General features: G+C 36.5%; 1 protein-coding gene and 1 long non-coding RNA gene across 9 annotated transcripts in view; one reads left to right on the plus strand and one right to left on the minus strand.

Moving 5' to 3' along the window:
• Positions 1–15,097, minus strand: part of Tet (Ten-Eleven Translocation (TET) family protein) — a 344,582-nt gene that overhangs the window by 169,880 nt on the left and 159,605 nt on the right. The window lies entirely within an intron of this gene.
• The window catches only part of LOC141403431 (uncharacterized), a 55,079-nt gene that overhangs the window by 385 nt on the left and 39,597 nt on the right, over positions 1–15,097 (plus strand). The gene's annotated exons all lie outside the window — the stretch shown is intronic.

Below are 15,097 nucleotides of genomic sequence, written 5' to 3' on the forward strand. Positions count from 1 at the left end.
GTATCTTTCAGCCTGTTTCTGTCTGTCGAAACGCAAATGTGTGCGAGTGGAACACGCCCAAACTTTTAAACTTTTGGGTGTTTTTCAAATTTGTTTTTTGTTTTGAAGCAAAAGCAAAGGTAAAAATATCGAAAACTAAAGTTTGGGCGTGTTACATTCGCAGACATTTTCGTTTCGACATACAGAAACAGGCTGTTAAACAAATATGATTTATATCAGTAGTGCGATTCTCTAACTAATTTTTTGTGTTAACGACAATTGTCGGTAAAGTTAAAATGCTTATAATTTCTGTAATTACCGATGTTTTTCGGTAAGTTAGCGACGAATAAAAAGCAGTCGTAAAGTTCTACCGATAGCAAGAGTGTTGTCAACGTTTATATGAACTTTTTATTCATAATTTTGAGTTTTAATTTTACCGATTTTTGTCGGTAACTCAAAAAATTCGTTAGAGAATCGCACTACAGGGGTAGGCACAACCATTATGGAATTATTAGGTGGCATAAAACGCCAGAGTGAATAAATTGTATGAAAACGTAAACAAACATTTTGACATCTTGAAAAGTTTTCGGCCAAAATAGGTTTGTTGTTGTGCTACTTACGTGACTTGGTAAATAGATCTTGGGCACAATATTTTATACTGCGCTATACTTGTGTGAACGCAGGCTTTTTATTAGGCCGGGCGATTTGAAAACCTTTATGGGCCCTTCGCGTTTCTGAGCAAAAAAGTCCACTAGAGCATAGGTCTACGGTGAAAATCGAGCCTCCCGATTTTGACTTTAAGTTTTTTATCCACGTTTTTTTGATATTTTGGCATATAACAGCCAAACCATTGAGATTTTCGATCCAACACAAATACAAAAATTGTAGCCAAGACAGTAGTTATAAATTTTCTAATACATCGCAAAAGCATTGGAACGCTCCTTCAGGCAGTTTTGGCCTGGAGAAGGTGCAAACTTTTCGCAAAATGTCGATAAATGGCACTGTGCTACAAAAGTTGACCAGAAAAATAGTGAAGTGTTCTGATGCAAAATTATATCGTGTTGGGATCCATGGACAACAACTATGCCTTTAGTTCGTTTGGGTCACTTCGTTTTATTTTTTTATAACGGTAAAAGTAGTGAAAATCTGGGTCTCTTACATTTTAAAATTTAAACGGACATATCTTCTTTTTTCACAACGGATTTCTAGAGATCCTCCTTCCTTTTAAAGGTGTGAATAATATCTTTCAAACAAGTTAATATTTGTATAATTCGGTTAACAAATGGCTAAGTTATAGTGGTTTAAGTCTGAAAAAACCCCACAAAAAACTATAACTGAATTTCTCATAATTTTCAAAATAAATATTGAAAATTCTTATAATTTATTTCGTCTAATAAAAAGACTCATAAATGACTCCCTAAAGACTCATAAACGATTATAAACATGACTCTAAAAAGACTCGAAAAAGAGTCCCAAATTATCAACAAATCACCAATAAATGATTGAAATACGACTCGAAAAAGACTTTATATACCATCAGAAAATGGGCAAAAATGACTCGAAACTAATGCAGAGGAAGACTCATTTGTGATTTGTGTAGAAGAGTCGCCTGAGGTTACGTTTTCCTCCCGACAAAGGAGTCATTTATGATCAGAAAATGAGCTCATATTCCAGCTTTTTAATCGTGCAGTCGGATCAAAAAAGCCTCGAATTTGATTATAATTTCCAAAAATGCTGGCTGGGACATTGCCGTATAACCTGACTGAAATTTATGCTGATGATTGTAAAATCTTAGTGATAGCTGACTTAGTACAGTTATTCTAACTGAGAAATATACAAAGATCGCGGTAAATCCACTGCTTTGAGGGCTAAAACGAGGCTCGCTCTGAACTGGCCGATGCACAGTGGTCCCACTTGTATGGAAAAGAGTGCCAAAAATAGTTCTAATCGAGCTACCGCCTCCAAATTTTAAACGTAGGTTTATAACAAGCTAAAAAGATAGAAAACCATTTTTAGTGGATGTAGGTCCATATTTGGGTATAGCTCCCATAGAAAGGTACCTCCCGATTTGTGGTATTTTGACGATTTTGGCCAAATTAACCAACCGATTTGGATGTTATTTTGCATTTTGAGTTCTGAGTGAATAAACTACCTCCTAGCAAAAAATATTCAATATAGGTCCACGTTTAGGTATAGCCGCCATATAAATGTACCCTCAGATTTTCGGTATTTTGACAGTTTTAGCGAAATTTTCCAACCGATTTGGTTGTAATTTTGCATTTTGAGTTCTGAGTGAGCAAAATACCTTCTTGCCAAAAATGTTCAGTATAGGTCCAAGTTTAGGTATAGCTCCCATATAAACGTACCTCCCGATTTTAGGAATTTTGACGCTTTTACGGGCGTGGTATAAGTGGAATAACTTAACGGGTGGCAGATGGGGGCAGCTTGACTTTTTTTAGTCGTAAAATAGAGACTTTCCCCTGAGTTCTAAAAAAAATTTCGAGACTCACAAATGCTCACAACATTAGTAAAACTCAACATAAATTAATAGTAATTATATTAAAAATAGCAGAAAAAGTCATTTATTAAGGATTTATTTTTAATGAAGTTAGAAAACGAATTATGAATTTGTTTTTTCGTAAAAACATTGCCAATACCATCACCTATATGTTTCATTTTGAAAATTGCACATTTACCTGTCCAATTTTTTATAATTTTACTCATAACCTACGAATGCTTTGCGGATGTATTTTTTGTTTTTAAGGCCTCACATACAAATCACAACTTCTTCGACTTAACTTGGCGTATAACCGCTGTTAATTTGCAAAAATAAGGCTGGATGTTAAACATTTGATATTTTTAGAGAATATTTATTACAATCGCAATAAAATTTGTCGCCATCAATTTTTCGATTTTTGTCCACGGGCCGAACCACTGTGCGATGGTGTAAAGGTTCTAGCCAAATACTTCCCCCAAGATATCTGGTAAAACATTCGATATAATGTTTAAGTTGTTCGCTAAAGTAACAACTATTTTCGACAAGATCAGAAGTAGTAACAAGGTCCTCAAGTCGCTGACCGGCAGCACTTGGGCTACTGGCAAAGAGAGAGACTGGTGGTATGCAAATATTAGCGGTACGCAGTGGAAGGATATTTAAACCTGCCAGAATGCCGCCCGGAGGATTGTAACAGATCAGTGGGCCACCTTCATGAGGGGATGAAGATTTTACCGGTGCATAAGCGCATCAAGATTAGGTCGGTGTAGTATCTACTGCTTGGGTGAGCACCCCTGCCACAATCCAGCGTAGAGATAGGCGCGTGTCACAATAGTGACACTAAACAAAAACAACTATGCACTTTGGTGACGACTAAGTACTAAAGATTTTGTTTGTTGCTGTTTAGTGTCACGATCGTGTTACGCGTCCATCTCTAATCTAGTGGACAGGCTTGCTCCGCTCAGGCACGTCAGGAGAAATCTTCATGATTTAGAGATAGAGAGATTTAAAGGTTCAAGCGGGAACCCCTAGATCAATGAGCCTATCAGGCAGGCTTGGATAGCATTCACACTGATGTAGTTGCGCAGGCAGTACAAATATGCCGTACTCGGAGACCACTCATCTATCTGCTGATTCTTTATGGACGCAGTTTGTTCATTTGTCCAACCTTTTCACAAACTTAAATCAAGTTCAAAGATGGATTATAGCGGACAATCCACTCCGGTGCTTCCCCCTTAAATGTTCAGCTTCTTCACTTATGTTCTATTCGAGGACTGCTTTGAAATTTTCATCAAAGGTAGTCCTTGTGATTTTGATTACAACGGTATAATTTTCCCTTGGATAAGTACTTCACGCTTCTTGACATGATGACCCTAGGGCTCATAAAATCCTACGGTGGCCCACTAAAATGGCGCTGGTTGGCACGATAACTACTGAATGTAATGACTTTCAAAATTAGACTCAGTTCCAAAATGGACCATGTCGGTAGATTTCTTCAGGTCCTCCTTCCCAAAAGGGCGCTTTAGCTCGCATTAAGGGGATATCCCTTATTGTAGAGCCCAATAAAAACACTTTTCGTGTTTTTTTTATGAAAAATTTAGCAGATTTTTTTTTTCTTAAGCACTTTTGGTATTTTTTGTGAAAGTAGTTACATAGTTGTCAACAAATGGACGCTTATGAAACGCTATTTTGTAACGGTTTGGATGTCAACCGCGAAAAAGTAAGAAACTATCATCATATTTTTTGTGAGCTCGTTAAGTTCCTAATATTCTTTAAATGAAGGTTATATGACTAGTAACCTGAAGATAGTTGTCACTTAGATTCGTTTAATATATTCGTTATATGCGAATATTTGTATTTGTATCTGAGTATGTATGAATGTGTGTGTGCCTGTAGTATTTGTAAAAGTAAATTAAACGTTCTTCAGCCACCATCTTTCGATTGGGTGTGGATGGGTGGCAGTTACATTGGGTGGTTGTTTGGTTCGTTGTTTTCGATGGAAAGCAATGTAAACTTCCATTTTGCAAAAACAAAACAAAAAAATAAAATAGATTTGTTGTCTGTTCTGTATGTATACCATATTAAAGATATACAGTGGAACCAAAAAGCAATAAAATTTCAATTCTTCAATAAAAGGAAATAAATTTGAATAAGAGCCATAATTTAGATTACTGCGTTGAATAAATTATCAATTGGAAACACAGTCACATTATTTATTCCGTTCCTTTGCCATTGGACCTTATAGCTTAACATTAATAATGATTTCCAAGCCATTTGTTGATTGGTGGAATTGATGACTGTTTTTTTGATATGATTTAATTTGACCGAATTGCACACTACCGACAGGGCTTTGATTTTAGAAAAAAATGTTAAATTCCAGACAAAACTGAATAAAATATTTTTAAGAAAAGGAAGTTGTTAGTAGTTTAATCAAATTTGTTTAAGTATTGTCGAAAATATTTATGGTTAAATGTCCAATCATGTCCTTTTATGTCCAAGTTCCTTACCTCATTCTACGACGATAATTTGAACATTTAGAAAAGGACATGAATATTGAAGTTTAACTATCCCACTGTAAATAATACTTGTACACATATACCCGTACTATATACAAATACACACACACACACACACCGACAGACATTATTTATATATTCTTGTTGTTTGCAAGCTATTTGTATTGTTTTTCCTTTTTTCCGTAAAATTAAAAATGTTTCTCGTACGATGAGTCCTTGGAGGGTTGTTTTTCACAACTCAAATGGGAATTACTGCAGAATTTCATTACAATTTGAAAAGTTCAATGTCTTTTTTATTGTTTATTTTTTTTAAGTTTAAGTTATCAAGTTGCTATTTTTTAATATTCTTGAATTTGATTTATAAAATTAATGAAAAAGAAAAATTAATCAATTTAAAATGTTTAAAAATGTTTATTTTAGGAGAAATTAAAAAAATTAATTAATTTAAAATGTTTAAAAATTTTTATTTTAGGAGAAATTAAAAATATTTAAAATTTTTCCTCACAACAACGTGACATGGACTTGAGACATGACCATTGCTGGTTTAGACGTTATTGTTCGATGAGGGGATAATCTTTCAGTTACAGGTCCTGCTGATGTGGGAAATGACAGACAAAGCAACCCTTCACTACCCTTCACTGTCTGAATATTATTTATCACTCAAACAGCAGAAAAATCTTTCACTTGAACACACTGCTATATTTTTGTGTCCTGTCATACGGAAGATTTGTGATTTTACAAACACTATCACACCACTTCACTACATACATACATACATACACAGTGACGAATATGTCAAGTACAAGCAATTATTTATGAATAATACTTTTGCCATATATGAGATAGACTCATCTGTCTTTGCAATAAACATTTGTCTTTTTGTGTTTGAGTTTCTGGTTTCTCTCAATGTGTATGTGTGTGTTGGGAAATGGTATATTTTGGATGAATGTAATGTGTGTGTAAGTTTCTAGATGTTGCTGTTCCTTATTGTTGTTTTTGGGTTTTGTTAGTATTTTTATAGCTTTAGATTTTACTGTAAAACTGTGATTAATGGCCTTCATTTGTTGTGAAAGAAATTTAAGCTTAAAAATGATTTTTATAAATTAGTTGGGGTTTTAATTTTCTCTTGTTACGGTTTTGCTCCATCATAAACCCCCCTACTGTAATCTGAAAATTACTTAAAAGTTCACATACTCATTTACCAATGTAAATGATTTTAAGAATGGTGTAATAAAAAATTTAGAAGAAACTTATTTCCACGAAAATGTCCAAAGGGAAAAATAAAGAGAGAGAGAGAGACTTCCCTCACATCTGCAAGTAAAGAAACAAAAGTCACAATAGAGAGTTATATTCGTTTTAAATAGGTCAGCTTGAATTTGTTTCAGTTTAATAGTATGAAACCTCCTTTTTAAGGAGGAACGGCGCACTCTGGTTACATTTTCATGGAACATTTGTGATCAAAGGAGTACACAATAGTTGTTTTCCAGATCCTGTAAAATAGTACTATTAGTACTATTTTTCTAATTTTGTGCTAGAAAAGTGTTCCCGTACTCCTAAAACTAGGAAAATTTGCACAGCTCTTCACACAAAAATGGCGCTGAATGATGATTTCTTCTCCTATTTTCCACTAGACAAATTAGATTGAGTGGGAGCCAGCGGCGTCTTTGCTGGCATTAGATTCATGCAATTTTTCCGTTCCCCTACTTTTAAAACAAACTCTTATGGGAAAGCAATGTTTGACATTTTACACTTTCGCTAGCTTTGCCATTAATAATGTACGGGAACACAGTGAAATTTTTACAAATAAAATCATGAGCATATCGATGTCACCGAATTTTCTACGCCACATCTAATACAGTAACAAAAAAAAAAAAGACAAAAAGAAAACGTTGCGGAATTCCCCATTTAATTTATGGAACATTTGAGAACACTTTTTCAATTGTTACTACCGCGGCGATTACCAACATTACAATTACTGGCAGTTTAACAAGAACTTGACCATGAAAACGATATTATGCTGGGTCAATACTCGTGTATTTACATACATACATACATACATACATACTTGTGTCAATGAAACATGGACCCGAGGAGACACATTAATTTCACGCATTTGTAAGCAAAACATTCAAAAAATCGTTAAACAACGTTCAATAACAGTGACTGCAGGCCGTGATGCAAGCGTTCGAACCAACAAACCAGGCATTCATTCAGTCATTCACTCACTCACTGACTCACTTAATCGTTTTAGTCTACTAGCTCGGCCACCAGTCCAATTGGAAGTCAATTTGCTGTGCTTGGGGCTATACACACCCCATTTCAATTGAAATCATATCATAGCCATGGTCAAATTGTTATTGGTAGTGGCATTTAAACGGCATTTGGTGGCATTTGTCTATTTCATTTGGATCTGAGTAGGCAACATACCCGACGATACCCACCCGGTAATTGTATGAACGTGAATTGTTATTACTTAGCGCCAAATTATGGCCCAATGACGACGCGAATGCCCGTTTTATAAGCTCTTTAATTTGCTGTTATTCATAATCAACACCTCGAACTACAACAGAAACTACAACCAACTACTGCGGTGCGTAAGTATCTGCATGATTTCATGGATATCAATTTCATCGTGTAACGTTGTTGTGTCAGCTTGCACAATGGGATAGTTGGAAGTTTTTTTTTTCTAATGATAAATCACTTGCAAAAAATCGTCGGTCATTATGTTCGACTCTAATGAAAAATTAATTAAAAATTGATAATTCCGATTAGTTTGTGGGCAATGCCTAGCAGTTCAGTTATGCAAATGTAGAATGAATAAAGTGCGAACTTCTACAAGTCCCTCATCGACTTTTAAGTCATCTTGCAATCTAATTTCGGTTCTTTATGGATTAAAAATAATACGCATAATACTTTCGTGTGAAAAAGAGCAACTGAACTACATAGAGTAGCTAAAAACTACCTATTTTCAAAAAGCATTCCAGTGGGGCAATGACAGGTTTCCCTTACATCAAAGCCCCAGTCGGAAAGTCCTAACGGAAAAACATCTGACAGATGACCTTTCGTAGTTTTACTAAGAAAACGAAAAAAACGAACTATCAAAAATGAACTTTAAGTTATAGTTCGTTCGGTTAGTTCAAAACCGAATCCATTATCCAGTTGTTTGAGTTTTCTAGTTTTCTCGAACGAACGAAAAAACTGCTGGTAGATGAATGAAAGGGTTGACTTAAAAGATGAACTGAACTGAATGAACTAAAAGAACGACGCAGTTCATTCAAAACAGCTGAATAAAAGAGGACGCTCTGCAAATTCAACTAAACTGTTCATGGGTACTGAAGGTGTAGGGGTTAGAGTTGTGTAGTTGCGGAACTATTCCGGGCAAGGAACTATTGAAACTATATCTACATAGTTCCTTTAGTTCTAGATGGCTATATTCCATTCATATGTAAAATAGTTAAACTAAATGGAACGAAATGGCCGAACTTTTCATACCCTCCACAATAAAATAATCTGAACTAAAATCTAATAATTAGTTTCCTGTTAGGTGCAAGCATTGTTTAACCACAGATACCCCAAATACCTAATTTAGACCAAAAAATGTATCTAAAAATTTGTTCAATCTGTTGATACCTCTTTATTTAGTTCGGTCAAAAATTGTAGCTAAGATACTCAAAATACCGAAAATAGGGGGTACTGTTATACGGGTACTATACCAAAAATGGACCTATGTTGACGATTTTTGGTGGAGAAACACAGCTAGTTCGGTTAAAAATTGCAGCTAAAATCCTCAAAATACCGATAATCGGGGATACCGTTACATGGGGGCTATTCCAAAACATGGAGCTATATTGAGGACTTTTGGTGGAAAAGTTTTGGGATTACTGAGAAATGTCAAATTAAAGCTAGTTGGGTCAAAACATTTAGCTAAAATCCACAAAATACCTTAAATCCGGAGGTACCGTTATATGGGGACCTATCTTGGCAAGTTTTTTGGTCATTGAGAACCTCAAATGTCAGGTTCAGCTAATTCGGTCAAAAGATGTAGTTAGAAGCCTCAAAATACTTTAAATCGGGAGGTACCGTTATATGGGGCCTATACAAAAAACGTTGACCTATCTCCACCATTTTTGTTGCAAAAGTTTTTTGACCTTTTGAAACTCCAATTGCCGTTACCACTATATGGAGGCTATACCGTTATATGGGGGCTATTCCAAAACGTTGACCTATCTTGACAATTTTTGGTGGGAAAATTTCTTGGCCATTGGGAACGTCAAATCGGGTGGTTTGATAAAATTTAGAAAATGTGACGAAATTTTCCCTAGAAATAAGATTTGGTTGTAGCTTCCATATATATTTTCGCCCGATTTCATGTACTTGACTCACCAAACACAGAATTGGACAAACATTTTATTGAAATTTGGAAAATGCGAAGGAATTGGGTTTAAAAAATTTTTCGTTAAAATTTATTGAAATCGTGGTGGTGTAGGATATCTTATAAAAGTCCCGTCCGAACTTAATCTCTTTCTTACATTGTTGTTGTTTTTGACCTGATTACTCAGTCCAAAAGTTTACAAAAATCCAAGCCATTGTGTGTAACGTACACGCACACATACATACGCAAGTTGTAATGGACGTTTTTGGCCATTTGTTTGCGTTTTATAGCCGCCCCGTAAGCTGTCATCGTTTTACAGTACCACCTAAAGCGCGTTGATGCCTAGGAATTGTTGTTAGTAGCAGCCGTATTAGATGTTGTTGTTGTCATTTGATGGTGGGGTAGAATAATACGCAATGCACCTCTATTCAATGGGCACGATTTGGCGGTCTTTATTCGTAACATACTCTTGAGAGCAAACAGTGTGCTGCGTGTGGTTGGCTGTCTGTCTGCTATGTTTAGTAGAGTTGTGTCGTTCATGAACGAACCGGCTCAAAGGAACGATTCCGTGAAAAGAACGAACGGATCCGTATCCAGCTCATTATTTTATATCGTTCATTTAGATCCCCGATGGACGAGTCATTGCTGCTTACAAAATTAGCAGCATTGGTTTTGCTGTCAAACTCTAAAGAAACGCTGCGTAAGCGCAAGCAGCTCAAAACAAACAATCATTCAGAGAGCTACTCTCGCTCAGTAACTCACCTCATTCAGCAGCACATCTCGGTCATATCATTCTTTTGCATCATTCGTTCTTCTGGTTCTTTCATATCAAAACCACTACGCTCAGAAACAAAACCACCCCCATTAGCATACAATGTGTCATTCGTGAACGAACATTTTCAAAAGAACGATTCGGTGAAAAGAACGACGGAGTCATATGCAGCAGAGAACGAACGACTTCAAAAGAAAATAACACAGTCAAATGTATTGTTGAACGAAAAAGAGCCAACGAACGAACTAAACGACCCGGATCTTTTTGGTGAACGGAATGAAAAAGATCGATCCGCTCAATGAACGAGATTGCCCAACACTAATGTTTAGGCATTTGGATTTGAGCTGAGCCGAGCCCCTTTTTACGGCGTTTGATGTGAATGTCGTAAAATGTGTTAAACAACATTTCGTTGGTGGCATTGTAGCTTTGAGACTATCTGTCTATGGACTGTCTAGCAGCGTCGTCTGCCATGATGTCTAATACGCATGCAAGACAGAGATTTGCCACATTTGTTCATGTTTGTGACACAATGAAACTAACAAACATACAAATGTCTGTATCGACGTATGTATGACATACACGCACACTTGTTTGCGCCCCAGCAACGTATTTATGTATCAATTGTCATTGACAGTTGAGCTGTTAGCCAAGACACAAGCTACACTGTCAAAAAGACCCGGTAACATGTGAATAGGCAGCAGCGGCATGTTGGGCTCTGTTGGCTGGTTTAGTATCTTAGTAACATTTGTAGCAATTTTTTGTTTATTTGCTTTTCCTCCATTGTCAAGAGCCATGGCCAATCTCAATGTTTTTCTGTTGTATGATTGCCTTGCAGTTATACTTTGTCTGCCCGTCTGATGTGTTTGCTGGAGTTGTTTTGGGTTTTTGTCTCTTATTTATCCTTGACATCCTAAAGTTTTGGGTTAAGGTCAATGTCACCCCCAGTACTTCCGGATTATTAAATTTCACTTAACTGTTGCTTCTTCTATCCTATGCTGTTATTATTTTGCCACCCGTCATGTTTTGGCATTCTTCTTAAGGGACCGTTTCCCTTTCTTTGAATAATAACAAAAAAACCTGACCCTTTTTTTGGCTGATAAAAAACTCACTTTTGGGAAAAAGGATACTTTTTTCAAGGTCAAGTTTATTTGCCTTTTTGATTTCATCCAAATTACAATGTCATGTTTAACCAAACATTATTGTGTGTTGTTGTTGTTTTGGTCATTGACTTCAGTGCGTATATCCATTCTCCTGCTGTTCTTTTCCTTTTTCTATAAAGTTCATTCATGGCTTTTTGTTTATGGGCCCGCAGGGGTATGCTAACGCAGTTTTTACCCTTTTTGTAGTAAGCGTTAAAGTTAAGTTTTCTTAACCCTTATTATTTGGTTTGGGATAGATAGACGGAGAACAAACGTTTGCAAAGAAAGGACACGTGATTTTTGGGTCATTTCCCTCTTAAAAAACGGCAAATTGAAAACACAATGTCTTCCTCCCCTGCCCAAGCTGTTGTGTTTGTTGGCTGCTGCTGCTATACTGAAGATTTTATTGCAAATGCTGAAAAGGACACGCTTTTTGTATCTGTTGCTTTGTCGTCCCTTGTGCTTGTTGCTGTTATTGCATTCTATGACCATGTTTTTATGATTTTTTCATCCTTTTTTGTTTCATTGCTTTTGGTATTTATATTTATAGAATTCCTTGTCATGCTTCTTTGTCTTCGTCCTTTTGCTTTTGTTTTGGTGTCTGGCAAATGTCTAAAGTCTTTTGAGTGTTTTTTTGTTAGGGGTTTCCATGGAAATCAATGAGATCCTTTTTTGTTCCTTCATCAAGTTTCTACCACTCTCTGGTTGCCATCGAAGACGTTCGACCTTTTTTAGAAGTTTTTTTTATGACATTGCCTTCCTACATGGCCGCTTGTTGGTGTTCAAAGTAAGGAAGTATTTTGCTTTGGGTTATTTGCAACAGGTTGTTTGGCTTTCTTTACCAAAGAAATATGCTCAGATGCCGGAACTTTTACAGATGACCTTATGTAAAGAATTAATTGAAGTTCAAGGATACCATAAGGAGAAGACAATTGACCTTTGACAATGAAAAAGTTTTTTTTGTATTTCATTTTTTTTTTTTTGATAAAAAGTAAGAGAATGAATTGAGAATTTTTAGAGCAAAAAACAAAGATGTCAATATTATAAGATAGGAAAAGTCAATTGTGAAAAATTAACTGTAGAGGGAGTTAACCTCTGTTGCTACGACATCATAGCAACATTCTGTTAAACGAAAACTGTTACTCATTGGAATATTGACAAGAAAAACATTAAAACTCAAATTTTACGGCGTTGACTTTTGTTTTTTTATTAAATAAAAAATAAGAAATAGTGAAGAAATAAATTTCAGCCACAAAACACGACGTTAATGTTTTCTGCCGCGAGAAATGGGAATAAAAAACGATTGGCATTGCTGTTATCAATTCCAGTGTGTTGTGTAGCCATCTGTAACTAAAATGTGGAACTATTATCATATGTTTTTGGAAAATGCATTTGTTCGGGTCTTTATTGCTATACGTCTTTGCAAAAAATATCGTATGGCAACCACAATCCGAACTGTTATTAATATGAAATAAATTTAAATTTTCCCCAATTTCGAGCCAAACTTTTATAGCACCTTTTTGAGAGGAAACAAGTGAAACCACTCACAGATAAAACCCCTATTTGCAATGGCCACAAGGTCATTTCCGTTAGCTTATTTGAAAAATTGTGAATTTCGTTGTGTTCTCCAGTGTTTCCAGCGACCTTCATATGACATCAGACAACACAACTACTGCCAAGCATGATGTGCATGGTGGCAGCTAGAAATTCAGTTAGTCTAGAATTTATGGGAAATTAACAAAGAAAGAAAAAAAACATGTCCAAAATCTGTGTCAATGTGTCTGATGATGCAGCCAGTAACAATAACAACAACAACACCAAAAAATCCTATACCACTACACTGGAGGAGTTATGGCAAAGGACAGACAATTGCATCGACCTTAAATACAACTGCCATGGAAATATAGATCAAGTGGAAACTTTGCTTTCACCATTGGTACTGCCAGGACGGGCTGCATGCATATCATTCCATTGAGCCGTACCAACTAAAACCATGCAGATTCACTGATACCGGAGTTCCATACTAATGGCGAAATGCAGATAGACTGATTGTAGTACAGCAGCAGCATAGCCAAGCCAGGCGAAGAAGAACAGCCAATATGTGGTGGCACAATACCAAAGCTCTGACTGTGAATCTCCACATCGTTTTTGTGGAACAGATGAAGCAAGGCAAAAAATGAGAATTCACAGCATAGGAAAAAAAGAACCCTTGCGTTTTTTCCACCAAAACTCCACTAACTAACTGCTTTTGAGGCATTTAACTCCCAGAAAGAGAGATATCCCCGGTACAAGTAATGCTCGCAGCATCGTTGTCCATGTGCCAAATTGTAAAGTGACTCCTCTGTTGTATTCGTTTGTTTTTTTTCGGTTTGTTACTCATTGATATTGGTCTGGACCTAGTTTTGTTAAGGCTGTTGGAATTTAACTTTCCAACTTTAGTCAAGGCAAAAACTGTTAGAACTGTTAGTCCAGGCAGGATAAAGTGTGTCAGCAACAGCCAACTACAACTGGGCAAAGTGAATTGAATTGAATACGCGACTACGACACAAATAACCGACATTCAATGTCATGCCAACAGTTCCACATGCATCCTAACCAAGGCGCTCGCGCCAGCCAAGAGCAGCAAACCACCATCGACATGGACGACATGCCATCATTTATAAGGAAGGAAGGCAAAACATGAAAGTGCAAACAAAAAATCTTAGTAAAGTTATTTCAACAAGTGCATCGCAGTAGTGCTTGCTCCCTCCATGTGGATGTGGATTTTGTGTAAACGTTTCAGGATGTCTGAAAACTTGGTGCAATGCATGAATCAAAGCCGTGACACCATAGCCCAGATGGACAGACAAACAAAAGTGCCACGTTTGTGGCATACCAATTCATATCTCGGTTCTCTCTCCCATACTCCGATGACATGTATGGTGAAAACTATGCCTTAATCGTTGGGAGTGTGGAATACCGGCAATAACGCAACAACAAAATCGCGTTTATTTGTTTTTTTCTAAGGCCAACACTCATCAAGCAGCCCAATAGAGAGATGATGCCATTACTAATCTGGTGTAATGGTAACAATATAAAGAAGAAGAGAACGTAAAAGCTGCTGTATGACCATCCTCATAGTTTTTTGTTCCTTTGGCAATGAAAGTAAATTGAAATCTGTTGTATGTCAACAAAATGAACACGTGGCGACAGGAACCGCCCGCCATATCTTTCCGTATTCCTACAAACGTCTACCGAAAAAAGTTGCTATTTTCAGACACATGTTGCATGTACTACTTTTATAGAAGGTAGAGGACGATTCATTGGTTAAAGAAAGTATATGCGTAGTCGTGTTGTACCTTATGCTAGTATTGAAAGAAGAAAATACTGTTGAAATCGGTAATAACGACAACGTTTATGACAATATATCAGTTATATATATATATATATATATATATATATATATATATATATATATATAATATAATTGTTCCACAAACATCCCAGACGGGACAAGGGAGACTTCTCTCACGTCAATGAGTGCACCCCTACAGTTTATCGCCGAGACCGAACGGCGTGTCTTCGACACCACTTGTAGAGAAGTTTTACATGGCTGAAATACTCAGGAAATGTCGCCAATATTACTGAGGTGTATTTTGCCACCATTGAACATTTGTTAAAGTTGCCTGGCCGGGGAATCGAATCCACGACCTTCAGAATGCAAGGCGGGTGTGCATACCATTGCACCAGGGTGGCACAATATATCAGTTATAACGTCAAAATCTTTAAGTCCGACATTTTTGCCCGCTTTGCCCGACTGTTACCCACTTGTGTTGTATAAGTAAT

This window comes from Musca autumnalis, unplaced genomic scaffold, assembly GCF_047663935.1.
Source record: "Musca autumnalis isolate F117 unplaced genomic scaffold, ASM4766393v1 scaffold_4, whole genome shotgun sequence".
NCBI classification, from domain to species: domain Eukaryota; kingdom Metazoa; phylum Arthropoda; class Insecta; order Diptera; family Muscidae; genus Musca; species Musca autumnalis.